General features: G+C 53.4%; 15 non-coding genes across 15 annotated transcripts; 5 read left to right on the plus strand and 10 right to left on the minus strand.

Annotated features, from left to right (window-relative positions):
• The first annotated feature begins 1,155 nt into the window (after positions 1–1,155).
• On the plus strand, positions 1,156–1,238 carry TRNAL-UAA (transfer RNA leucine (anticodon UAA)). Its single transcript has one exon. It is a non-coding gene; the product is annotated as a tRNA-Leu (tRNA).
• Positions 1,239–2,364: 1,126 nt separating this feature from the next.
• TRNAE-CUC (transfer RNA glutamic acid (anticodon CUC)) lies at positions 2,365–2,436 on the minus strand. Its single transcript has one exon. It is a non-coding gene; the product is annotated as a tRNA-Glu (tRNA).
• A 630-nt stretch (positions 2,437–3,066) lies between these two features.
• On the minus strand, positions 3,067–3,138 carry TRNAE-UUC (transfer RNA glutamic acid (anticodon UUC)). Its single transcript has one exon. It is a non-coding gene; the product is annotated as a tRNA-Glu (tRNA).
• Positions 3,139–3,381: 243 nt separating this feature from the next.
• Positions 3,382–3,464, plus strand: TRNAL-UAA (transfer RNA leucine (anticodon UAA)). Its single transcript has one exon. It is a non-coding gene; the product is annotated as a tRNA-Leu (tRNA).
• Positions 3,465–4,590: 1,126 nt separating this feature from the next.
• Positions 4,591–4,662, minus strand: TRNAE-CUC (transfer RNA glutamic acid (anticodon CUC)). Its single transcript has one exon. It is a non-coding gene; the product is annotated as a tRNA-Glu (tRNA).
• Positions 4,663–5,292: 630 nt separating this feature from the next.
• TRNAE-UUC (transfer RNA glutamic acid (anticodon UUC)) lies at positions 5,293–5,364 on the minus strand. Its single transcript has one exon. It is a non-coding gene; the product is annotated as a tRNA-Glu (tRNA).
• A 243-nt stretch (positions 5,365–5,607) lies between these two features.
• On the plus strand, positions 5,608–5,690 carry TRNAL-UAA (transfer RNA leucine (anticodon UAA)). Its single transcript has one exon. It is a non-coding gene; the product is annotated as a tRNA-Leu (tRNA).
• A 1,126-nt stretch (positions 5,691–6,816) lies between these two features.
• Positions 6,817–6,888, minus strand: TRNAE-CUC (transfer RNA glutamic acid (anticodon CUC)). The gene has a single exon. It is a non-coding gene; the product is annotated as a tRNA-Glu (tRNA).
• A 630-nt stretch (positions 6,889–7,518) lies between these two features.
• TRNAE-UUC (transfer RNA glutamic acid (anticodon UUC)) lies at positions 7,519–7,590 on the minus strand. Its single transcript has one exon. It is a non-coding gene; the product is annotated as a tRNA-Glu (tRNA).
• A 243-nt stretch (positions 7,591–7,833) lies between these two features.
• TRNAL-UAA (transfer RNA leucine (anticodon UAA)) lies at positions 7,834–7,916 on the plus strand. The gene has a single exon. It is a non-coding gene; the product is annotated as a tRNA-Leu (tRNA).
• Positions 7,917–9,042: 1,126 nt separating this feature from the next.
• On the minus strand, positions 9,043–9,114 carry TRNAE-CUC (transfer RNA glutamic acid (anticodon CUC)). The gene has a single exon. It is a non-coding gene; the product is annotated as a tRNA-Glu (tRNA).
• Positions 9,115–9,744: 630 nt separating this feature from the next.
• On the minus strand, positions 9,745–9,816 carry TRNAE-UUC (transfer RNA glutamic acid (anticodon UUC)). Its single transcript has one exon. It is a non-coding gene; the product is annotated as a tRNA-Glu (tRNA).
• Positions 9,817–10,059: 243 nt separating this feature from the next.
• TRNAL-UAA (transfer RNA leucine (anticodon UAA)) lies at positions 10,060–10,142 on the plus strand. Its single transcript has one exon. It is a non-coding gene; the product is annotated as a tRNA-Leu (tRNA).
• A 1,126-nt stretch (positions 10,143–11,268) lies between these two features.
• On the minus strand, positions 11,269–11,340 carry TRNAE-CUC (transfer RNA glutamic acid (anticodon CUC)). The gene has a single exon. It is a non-coding gene; the product is annotated as a tRNA-Glu (tRNA).
• A 630-nt stretch (positions 11,341–11,970) lies between these two features.
• On the minus strand, positions 11,971–12,042 carry TRNAE-UUC (transfer RNA glutamic acid (anticodon UUC)). Its single transcript has one exon. It is a non-coding gene; the product is annotated as a tRNA-Glu (tRNA).
• Positions 12,043–12,060: the final 18 nt, after the last annotated feature.

The raw sequence follows: 12,060 nt of genomic DNA on the forward strand, positions 1-12,060 counted from the left end.
TCAAAGGGAACCTTGCGAAAATCAAATTAGGAGCCAGATTGCGGGATGCTAGGCAAACTGTTTGTCAGAAAAGCAAATTCATTTTGAGAAGCCCTGACCTGCGGGAAGGAAAAGCATTCAAGGGCAGAAGAAGGACTGTTCCCTGACCGGGAATCGAACCCGGGCCGCAGCGGTGAGAGCGCCGAATCCTAACCACTAGACCACCAGGGAACCCACAGCCATACAGCAAAAGTTCCTACACTGCTCTCCTAGTGACAAAGCTCATGGGGGCTGAAAGCATATTTTATTCTACAGCGAATATGAATCAGAACTTGAAAAAACACTCATGATTCCACCAGACTGTTTGTCACTTCCAAGCACAGGCCATCCCCTCCCCCGTGCTACTGAACCGACGAATTCCTGTACAATCGGGATCCCCGGGAAATCACAAGAGGGACACCTAGTGGCCGCTGATAGCTCAAAGACAGCTGGTACACCTTCTCACACCTACCTCGTTATTCAGCTTGCTGGAAGAATACATTGCGAATGACCGATTCAAGAGTGCAAGGGAGAAGAGTGCTCCAAAGTAGATGTATACATCGCAGCCGGGTTTTCCAGCAATTTACCTTTCTGATGAGCTGGTACTGCACTTTACGCCCACATAGAGCACCTGACTGGGTGGGGGACTGCGTGCGCATGAAGGTGGCTGAGGGCAATGGGAGCAAAGCAACCTGGGACACAGGGGACCCAGCCCCTTTCCTCTGCTTTCGTCTATAGGTCGGGGTGCCTTTTTAAGGACCTTCGATTAAAAAAAGCTGAGCTGCGTGGACAAATTACGCACGTCTACGTCTTAGAGGGATCTTCCCTGACCGGGAATCGAACCCGGGCCGCGGTGGTGAAAGCGCCGAATCCTAGCCACTAGACCACCAGGGAGGAGATGCTCTTGTGAGCCTGCCTTGCTCACTTCCTTATTGTGACTAAGCTAACTCCACTGTATAGATTGCCCATAAAGTACGAGTGGGGAAAAGTTAGGTGTCACACAGTGTGTTTGTCATAAGCAATTACCTTTATCCTCCTGCAAAAGCCTTTTTACTCTGCAATCACCTCTTGCTGGACAGCCTGCGCTGGAGCAGCCAGCATGAAAAGGGAGCTGAGTAAGGCAGGACCTAGGGTCTCACCAGGGTGGCCGAGTGGTTAAGGCGTTGGACTTAAGATCCAATGGACAGTTGTCCGCATGGGTTCGAGCCCCATCCCTGGTATGGGTTTTCAGCGGGTGTGTAGGAACTTGCAGATGCTTTCGTAAAGCATTTTCCTCTGCCCTCCTCACCCTCCCAGTGCCCTTCCTTAACAGTCCCAATTCACGTCTCAGCTGTGGGGTCTGCTGCTACTCTGCACTTAGCATGGATGTTTGCCAAAGCAATGCAGTGCCACCTACGCAGAGCCCCTGCTTAGAGAAATACACCTCCTATGTCTTTTCCCACTGAAGGGAGCAGGAGGAAGTACTTGCTTCCTGGGGAACATGGGCCTGCCACTGGAATTTGTTAACCCGCCTCTTGCGGATTTCTCCCCTTTCTTTGATTTACACCTGCAGGCTCTCCCTTGCCATCGGAGCAGGATCTGCTGATGCAGGCCCGGCTGGATCAAATGTGCAAAGGCTTGTCCCCAGGCCTCGGGAAAAAATTGAGCAGAGATTCCCGCCTCCGCCTCCGCCTCCTCTTGCCTTCCGAACGGGCTTCCAAACGGGCAATGCCCTGACGGGTCCCCCACGCCCCATCCTGCCCATGCCCACACCCCTGTATATGAGGGTGACCCATGTCCCTCACCCTCCATGCTCGAACGGAAGACACGTGTGTCCTGAGGGGAGCGCCAGACAGGCATTTCTCCGGCCAGGCAGACCCCTGCAGCACCCGTTAGGCTCCAAAGCCTGTACATTCCCAAGATGCCACTGGTCACTATGCAAATCAGACAGCCCTGGCCACACCCTCTCCGCCGCTGGGCTCTGCTGCTTTCGGTACGTGCAGCTCAGCTTTTTCTTACCCTGAACCAGACTTCCGTTTCAGCAAAAAGGTGGGTTGCAGTGGGTCCGGGATGCCATTTGGAGACAAAGCCTGCGGCCCTGTCAAAGATGACTTCCTGCCGCACACCATGTGGTCAGAAGCCTACGAAAAGAAGCGCACCTCGGAATACAGAATCTCACTTCCTCAAGAGCCTTGCACAAGAGATTTTCCTCCCGCCGAGGAAAGCAACTCAAAGGGAACCTTGCGAAAATCAAATTAGGAGCCAGATTGCGGGATGCTAGGCAAACTGTTTGTCAGAAAAGCAAATTCATTTTGAGAAGCCCTGACCTGCGGGAAGGAAAAGCATTCAAGGGCAGAAGAAGGACTGTTCCCTGACCGGGAATCGAACCCGGGCCGCGGCGGTGAGAGCGCCGAATCCTAACCACTAGACCACCAGGGAACCCACAGCCATACAGCAAAAGTTCCTACACTGCTCTCCTAGTGACAAAGCTCATGGGGGCTGAAAGCATATTTTATTCTACAGCGAATATGAATCAGAACTTGAAAAAACACTCATGATTCCACCAGACTGTTTGTCACTTCCAAGCACAGGCCATCCCCTCCCCCGTGCTACTGAACCGACGAATTCCTGTACAATCGGGATCCCCGGGAAATCACAAGAGGGACACCTAGTGGCCGCTGATAGCTCAAAGACAGCTGGTACACCTTCTCACACCTACCTCGTTATTCAGCTTGCTGGAAGAATACATTGCGAATGACCGATTCAAGAGTGCAAGGGAGAAGAGTGCTCCAAAGTAGATGTATACATCGCAGCCGGGTTTTCCAGCAATTTACCTTTCTGATGAGCTGGTACTGCACTTTACGCCCACATAGAGCACCTGACTGGGTGGGGGACTGCGTGCGCATGAAGGTGGCTGAGGGCAATGGGAGCAAAGCAACCTGGGACACAGGGGACCCAGCCCCTTTCCTCTGCTTTCGTCTATAGGTCGGGGTGCCTTTTTAAGGACCTTCGATTAAAAAAAGCTGAGCTGCGTGGACAAATTACGCACGTCTACGTCTTAGAGGGATCTTCCCTGACCGGGAATCGAACCCGGGCCGCGGCGGTGAAAGCGCCGAATCCTAGCCACTAGACCACCAGGGAGGAGATGCTCTTGTGAGCCTGCCTTGCTCACTTCCTTATTGTGACTAAGCTAACTCCACTGTATAGATTGCCCATAAAGTACGAGTGGGGAAAAGTTAGGTGTCACACAGTGTGTTTGTCATAAGCAATTACCTTTATCCTCCTGCAAAAGCCTTTTTACTCTGCAATCACCTCTTGCTGGACAGCCTGCGCTGGAGCAGCCAGCATGAAAAGGGAGCTGAGTAAGGCAGGACCTAGGGTCTCACCAGGGTGGCCGAGTGGTTAAGGCGTTGGACTTAAGATCCAATGGACAGTTGTCCGCATGGGTTCGAGCCCCATCCCTGGTATGGGTTTTCAGCGGGTGTGTAGGAACTTGCAGATGCTTTTGTAAAGCATTTTCCTCTGCCCTCCTCACCCTCCCAGTGCCCTTCCTTAACAGTCCCAATTCACGTCTCAGCTGTGGGGTCTGCTGCTACTCTGCACTTAGCATGGATGTTTGCCAAAGCAATGCAGTGCCACCTACGCAGAGCCCCTGCTTAGAGAAATACACCTCCTATGTCTTTTCCCACTGAAGGGAGCAGGAGGAAGTACTTGCTTCCTGGGGAACATGGGCCTGCCACTGGAATTTGTTAACCCGCCTCTTGCGGATTTCTCCCCTTTCTTTGATTTACACCTGCAGGCTCTCCCTTGCCATCGGAGCAGGATCTGCTGATGCAGGCCCGGCTGGATCAAATGTGCAAAGGCTTGTCCCCAGGCCTCGGGAAAAAATTGAGCAGAGATTCCCGCCTCCGCCTCCGCCTCCTCTTGCCTTCCGAACGGGCTTCCAAACGGGCAATGCCCTGACGGGTCCCCCACGCCCCATCCTGCCCATGCCCACACCCCTGTATATGAGGGTGACCCATGTCCCTCACCCTCCATGCTCGAACGGAAGACACGTGTGTCCTGAGGGGAGCGCCAGACAGGCATTTCTCCGGCCAGGCAGACCCCTGCAGCACCCGTTAGGCTCCAAAGCCTGTACATTCCCAAGATGCCACTGGTCACTATGCAAATCAGACAGCCCTGGCCACACCCTCTCCGCCGCTGGGCTCTGCTGCTTTCGGTACGTGCAGCTCAGCTTTTTCTTACCCTGAACCAGACTTCCGTTTCAGCAAAAAGGTGGGTTGCAGTGGGTCCGGGATGCCATTTGGAGACAAAGCCTGCGGCCCTGTCAAAGATGACTTCCTGCCGCACACCATGTGGTCAGAAGCCTACGAAAAGAAGCGCACCTCGGAATACAGAATCTCACTTCCTCAAGAGCCTTGCACAAGAGATTTTCCTCCCGCCGAGGAAAGCAACTCAAAGGGAACCTTGCGAAAATCAAATTAGGAGCCAGATTGCGGGATGCTAGGCAAACTGTTTGTCAGAAAAGCAAATTCATTTTGAGAAGCCCTGACCTGCGGGAAGGAAAAGCATTCAAGGGCAGAAGAAGGACTGTTCCCTGACCGGGAATCGAACCCGGGCCGCGGCGGTGAGAGCGCCGAATCCTAACCACTAGACCACCAGGGAACCCACAGCCATACAGCAAAAGTTCCTACACTGCTCTCCTAGTGACAAAGCTCATGGGGGCTGAAAGCATATTTTATTCTACAGCGAATATGAATCAGAACTTGAAAAAACACTCATGATTCCACCAGACTGTTTGTCACTTCCAAGCACAGGCCATCCCCTCCCCCGTGCTACTGAACCGACGAATTCCTGTACAATCGGGATCCCCGGGAAATCACAAGAGGGACACCTAGTGGCCGCTGATAGCTCAAAGACAGCTGGTACACCTTCTCACACCTACCTCGTTATTCAGCTTGCTGGAAGAATACATTGCGAATGACCGATTCAAGAGTGCAAGGGAGAAGAGTGCTCCAAAGTAGATGTATACATCGCAGCCGGGTTTTCCAGCAATTTACCTTTCTGATGAGCTGGTACTGCACTTTACGCCCACATAGAGCACCTGACTGGGTGGGGGACTGCGTGCGCATGAAGGTGGCTGAGGGCAATGGGAGCAAAGCAACCTGGGACACAGGGGACCCAGCCCCTTTCCTCTGCTTTCGTCTATAGGTCGGGGTGCCTTTTTAAGGACCTTCGATTAAAAAAAGCTGAGCTGCGTGGACAAATTACGCACGTCTACGTCTTAGAGGGATCTTCCCTGACCGGGAATCGAACCCGGGCCGCGGCGGTGAAAGCGCCGAATCCTAGCCACTAGACCACCAGGGAGGAGATGCTCTTGTGAGCCTGCCTTGCTCACTTCCTTATTGTGACTAAGCTAACTCCACTGTATAGATTGCCCATAAAGTACGAGTGGGGAAAAGTTAGGTGTCACACAGTGTGTTTGTCATAAGCAATTACCTTTATCCTCCTGCAAAAGCCTTTTTACTCTGCAATCACCTCTTGCTGGACAGCCTGCGCTGGAGCAGCCAGCATGAAAAGGGAGCTGAGTAAGGCAGGACCTAGGGTCTCACCAGGGTGGCCGAGTGGTTAAGGCGTTGGACTTAAGATCCAATGGACAGTTGTCCGCATGGGTTCGAGCCCCATCCCTGGTATGGGTTTTCAGCGGGTGTGTAGGAACTTGCAGATGCTTTTGTAAAGCATTTTCCTCTGCCCTCCTCACCCTCCCAGTGCCCTTCCTTAACAGTCCCAATTCACGTCTCAGCTGTGGGGTCTGCTGCTACTCTGCACTTAGCATGGATGTTTGCCAAAGCAATGCAGTGCCACCTACGCAGAGCCCCTGCTTAGAGAAATACACCTCCTATGTCTTTTCCCACTGAAGGGAGCAGGAGGAAGTACTTGCTTCCTGGGGAACATGGGCCTGCCACTGGAATTTGTTAACCCGCCTCTTGCGGATTTCTCCCCTTTCTTTGATTTACACCTGCAGGCTCTCCCTTGCCATCGGAGCAGGATCTGCTGATGCAGGCCCGGCTGGATCAAATGTGCAAAGGCTTGTCCCCAGGCCTCGGGAAAAAATTGAGCAGAGATTCCCGCCTCCGCCTCCGCCTCCTCTTGCCTTCCGAACGGGCTTCCAAACGGGCAATGCCCTGACGGGTCCCCCACGCCCCATCCTGCCCATGCCCACACCCCTGTATATGAGGGTGACCCATGTCCCTCACCCTCCATGCTCGAACGGAAGACACGTGTGTCCTGAGGGGAGCGCCAGACAGGCATTTCTCCGGCCAGGCAGACCCCTGCAGCACCCGTTAGGCTCCAAAGCCTGTACATTCCCAAGATGCCACTGGTCACTATGCAAATCAGACAGCCCTGGCCACACCCTCTCCGCCGCTGGGCTCTGCTGCTTTCGGTACGTGCAGCTCAGCTTTTTCTTACCCTGAACCAGACTTCCGTTTCAGCAAAAAGGTGGGTTGCAGTGGGTCCGGGATGCCATTTGGAGACAAAGCCTGCGGCCCTGTCAAAGATGACTTCCTGCCGCACACCATGTGGTCAGAAGCCTACGAAAAGAAGCGCACCTCGGAATACAGAATCTCACTTCCTCAAGAGCCTTGCACAAGAGATTTTCCTCCCGCCGAGGAAAGCAACTCAAAGGGAACCTTGCGAAAATCAAATTAGGAGCCAGATTGCGGGATGCTAGGCAAACTGTTTGTCAGAAAAGCAAATTCATTTTGAGAAGCCCTGACCTGCGGGAAGGAAAAGCATTCAAGGGCAGAAGAAGGACTGTTCCCTGACCGGGAATCGAACCCGGGCCGCGGCGGTGAGAGCGCCGAATCCTAACCACTAGACCACCAGGGAACCCACAGCCATACAGCAAAAGTTCCTACACTGCTCTCCTAGTGACAAAGCTCATGGGGGCTGAAAGCATATTTTATTCTACAGCGAATATGAATCAGAACTTGAAAAAACACTCATGATTCCACCAGACTGTTTGTCACTTCCAAGCACAGGCCATCCCCTCCCCCGTGCTACTGAACCGACGAATTCCTGTACAATCGGGATCCCCGGGAAATCACAAGAGGGACACCTAGTGGCCGCTGATAGCTCAAAGACAGCTGGTACACCTTCTCACACCTACCTCGTTATTCAGCTTGCTGGAAGAATACATTGCGAATGACCGATTCAAGAGTGCAAGGGAGAAGAGTGCTCCAAAGTAGATGTATACATCGCAGCCGGGTTTTCCAGCAATTTACCTTTCTGATGAGCTGGTACTGCACTTTACGCCCACATAGAGCACCTGACTGGGTGGGGGACTGCGTGCGCATGAAGGTGGCTGAGGGCAATGGGAGCAAAGCAACCTGGGACACAGGGGACCCAGCCCCTTTCCTCTGCTTTCGTCTATAGGTCGGGGTGCCTTTTTAAGGACCTTCGATTAAAAAAAGCTGAGCTGCGTGGACAAATTACGCACGTCTACGTCTTAGAGGGATCTTCCCTGACCGGGAATCGAACCCGGGCCGCGGCGGTGAAAGCGCCGAATCCTAGCCACTAGACCACCAGGGAGGAGATGCTCTTGTGAGCCTGCCTTGCTCACTTCCTTATTGTGACTAAGCTAACTCCACTGTATAGATTGCCCATAAAGTACGAGTGGGGAAAAGTTAGGTGTCACACAGTGTGTTTGTCATAAGCAATTACCTTTATCCTCCTGCAAAAGCCTTTTTACTCTGCAATCACCTCTTGCTGGACAGCCTGCGCTGGAGCAGCCAGCATGAAAAGGGAGCTGAGTAAGGCAGGACCTAGGGTCTCACCAGGGTGGCCGAGTGGTTAAGGCGTTGGACTTAAGATCCAATGGACAGTTGTCCGCATGGGTTCGAGCCCCATCCCTGGTATGGGTTTTCAGCGGGTGTGTAGGAACTTGCAGATGCTTTTGTAAAGCATTTTCCTCTGCCCTCCTCACCCTCCCAGTGCCCTTCCTTAACAGTCCCAATTCACGTCTCAGCTGTGGGGTCTGCTGCTACTCTGCACTTAGCATGGATGTTTGCCAAAGCAATGCAGTGCCACCTACGCAGAGCCCCTGCTTAGAGAAATACACCTCCTATGTCTTTTCCCACTGAAGGGAGCAGGAGGAAGTACTTGCTTCCTGGGGAACATGGGCCTGCCACTGGAATTTGTTAACCCGCCTCTTGCGGATTTCTCCCCTTTCTTTGATTTACACCTGCAGGCTCTCCCTTGCCATCGGAGCAGGATCTGCTGATGCAGGCCCGGCTGGATCAAATGTGCAAAGGCTTGTCCCCAGGCCTCGGGAAAAAATTGAGCAGAGATTCCCGCCTCCGCCTCCGCCTCCTCTTGCCTTCCGAACGGGCTTCCAAACGGGCAATGCCCTGACGGGTCCCCCACGCCCCATCCTGCCCATGCCCACACCCCTGTATATGAGGGTGACCCATGTCCCTCACCCTCCATGCTCGAACGGAAGACACGTGTGTCCTGAGGGGAGCGCCAGACAGGCATTTCTCCGGCCAGGCAGACCCCTGCAGCACCCGTTAGGCTCCAAAGCCTGTACATTCCCAAGATGCCACTGGTCACTATGCAAATCAGACAGCCCTGGCCACACCCTCTCCGCCGCTGGGCTCTGCTGCTTTCGGTACGTGCAGCTCAGCTTTTTCTTACCCTGAACCAGACTTCCGTTTCAGCAAAAAGGTGGGTTGCAGTGGGTCCGGGATGCCATTTGGAGACAAAGCCTGCGGCCCTGTCAAAGATGACTTCCTGCCGCACACCATGTGGTCAGAAGCCTACGAAAAGAAGCGCACCTCGGAATACAGAATCTCACTTCCTCAAGAGCCTTGCACAAGAGATTTTCCTCCCGCCGAGGAAAGCAACTCAAAGGGAACCTTGCGAAAATCAAATTAGGAGCCAGATTGCGGGATGCTAGGCAAACTGTTTGTCAGAAAAGCAAATTCATTTTGAGAAGCCCTGACCTGCGGGAAGGAAAAGCATTCAAGGGCAGAAGAAGGACTGTTCCCTGACCGGGAATCGAACCCGGGCCGCGGCGGTGAGAGCGCCGAATCCTAACCACTAGACCACCAGGGAACCCACAGCCATACAGCAAAAGTTCCTACACTGCTCTCCTAGTGACAAAGCTCATGGGGGCTGAAAGCATATTTTATTCTACAGCGAATATGAATCAGAACTTGAAAAAACACTCATGATTCCACCAGACTGTTTGTCACTTCCAAGCACAGGCCATCCCCTCCCCCGTGCTACTGAACCGACGAATTCCTGTACAATCGGGATCCCCGGGAAATCACAAGAGGGACACCTAGTGGCCGCTGATAGCTCAAAGACAGCTGGTACACCTTCTCACACCTACCTCGTTATTCAGCTTGCTGGAAGAATACATTGCGAATGACCGATTCAAGAGTGCAAGGGAGAAGAGTGCTCCAAAGTAGATGTATACATCGCAGCCGGGTTTTCCAGCAATTTACCTTTCTGATGAGCTGGTACTGCACTTTACGCCCACATAGAGCACCTGACTGGGTGGGGGACTGCGTGCGCATGAAGGTGGCTGAGGGCAATGGGAGCAAAGCAACCTGGGACACAGGGGACCCAGCCCCTTTCCTCTGCTTTCGTCTATAGGTCGGGGTGCCTTTTTAAGGACCTTCGATTAAAAAAAGCTGAGCTGCGTGGACAAATTACGCACGTCTACGTCTTAGAGGGATCTTCCCTGACCGGGAATCGAACCCGGGCCGCGGCGGTGAAAGCGCCGAATCCTAGCCACTAGACCACCAGGGAGGAGATGCTCTTGTGAGCCTGCCTTGCTCACTTCCTTATTGTGACTAAGCTAACTCCACTGTATAGATTGCCCATAAAGTACGAGTGGGGAAAAGTTAGGTGTCACACAGTGTGTTTGTCATAAGCAATTACCTTTATCCTCCTGCAAAAGCCTTTTTACTCTGCAATCACCTCTTGCTGGACAGCCTGCGCTGGAGCAGCCAGCATGAAAAGGGAGCTGAGTAAGGCAGGACCTAGGGTCTCACCAGGGTGGCCGAGTGGTTAAGGCGTTGGACTTAAGATCCAATGGACAGTTGTCCGCATGGGTTCGAGCCCCATCCCTGGTATGGGTTTTCAGCGGGTGTGTAGGAACTTGCAGATGCTTTTGTAAAGCATTTTCCTCTGCCCTCCTCACCCTCCCAGTGCCCTTCCTTAACAGTCCCAATTCACGTCTCAGCTGTGGGGTCTGCTGCTACTCTGCACTTAGCATGGATGTTTGCCAAAGCAATGCAGTGCCACCTACGCAGAGCCCCTGCTTAGAGAAATACATCTCCTATGTCTTTTCCCACTGAAGGGAGCAGGAGGAAGTACTTGCTTCCTGGGGAACATGGGCCTGCCACTGGAATTTGTTAACCCGCCTCTTGCGGATTTCTCCCCTTTCTTTGATTTACACCTGCAGGCTCTCCCTTGCCATCGGAGCAGGATCTGCTGATGCAGGCCCGGCTGGATCAAATGTGCAAAGGCTTGTCCCCAGGCCTCGGGAAAAAATTGAGCAGAGATTCCCGCCTCCGCCTCCGCCTCCTCTTGCCTTCCGAACGGGCTTCCAAACGGGCAATGCCCTGACGGGTCCCCCACGCCCCATCCTGCCCATGCCCACACCCCTGTATATGAGGGTGACCCATGTCCCTCACCCTCCATGCTCGAACGGAAGACACGTGTGTCCTGAGGGGAGCGCCAGACAGGCATTTCTCCGGCCAGGCAGACCCCTGCAGCACCCGTTAGGCTCCAAAGCCTGTACATTCCCAAGATGCCACTGGTCACTATGCAAATCAGACAGCCCTGGCCACACCCTCTCCGCCGCTGGGCTCTGCTGCTTTCGGTACGTGCAGCTCAGCTTTTTCTTACCCTGAACCAGACTTCCGTTTCAGCAAAAAGGTGGGTTGCAGTGGGTCCGGGATGCCATTTGGAGACAAAGCCTGCGGCCCTGTCAAAGATGACTTCCTGCCGCACACCATGTGGTCAGAAGCCTACGAAAAGAAGCGCACCTCGGAATACAGAATCTCACTTCCTCAAGAGCCTTGCACAAGAGATTTTCCTCCCGCCGAGGAAAGCAACTCAAAGGGAACCTTGCGAAAATCAAATTAGGAGCCAGATTGCGGGATGCTAGGCAAACTGTTTGTCAGAAAAGCAAATTCATTTTGAGAAGCCCTGACCTGCGGGAAGGAAAAGCATTCAAGGGCAGAAGAAGGACTGTTCCCTGACCGGGAATCGAACCCGGGCCGCGGCGGTGAGAGCGCCGAATCCTAACCACTAGACCACCAGGGAACCCACAGCCATACAGCAAAAGTTCCTACACTGCTCTCCTAGTGACAAAGCTCATGGGGGCTGAAAGCATATTTTATTCTACAGCGAATATGAATCAGAACTTGAAAAAACACTCATGATTCCACCAGACTGTTTGTCACTTCCAAGCACAGGCCATCCCCTCCCCCGTGCTACTGAACCGACGAATTCCTGTACAATCGGGATCCCCGGGAAATCACAAGAGGGACACCTAGTGGCCGCTGATAGCTCAAAGACAGCTGGTACACCTTCTCACACCTACCTCGTTATTCAGCTTGCTGGAAGAATACATTGCGAATGACCGATTCAAGAGTGCAAGGGAGAAGAGTGCTCCAAAGTAGATGTATACATCGCAGCCGGGTTTTCCAGCAATTTACCTTTCTGATGAGCTGGTACTGCACTTTACGCCCACATAGAGCACCTGACTGGGTGGGGGACTGCGTGCGCATGAAGGTGGCTGAGGGCAATGGGAGCAAAGCAACCTGGGACACAGGGGACCCAGCCCCTTTCCTCTGCTTTCGTCTATAGGTCGGGGTGCCTTTTTAAGGACCTTCGATTAAAAAAAGCTGAGCTGCGTGGACAAATTACGCACGTCTACGTCTTAGAGGGATCTTCCCTGACCGGGAATCGAACCCGGGCCGCGGCGGTGAAAGCGCCGAATCCTAGCCACTAGACCACCAGGGAGGAGATGCTCTTGTGAGC

This window comes from Triturus cristatus, chromosome 5_2 (assembly GCF_964204655.1).
Source record: "Triturus cristatus chromosome 5_2, aTriCri1.1, whole genome shotgun sequence".
Lineage (NCBI taxonomy): Eukaryota > Metazoa > Chordata > Amphibia > Caudata > Salamandridae > Triturus > Triturus cristatus.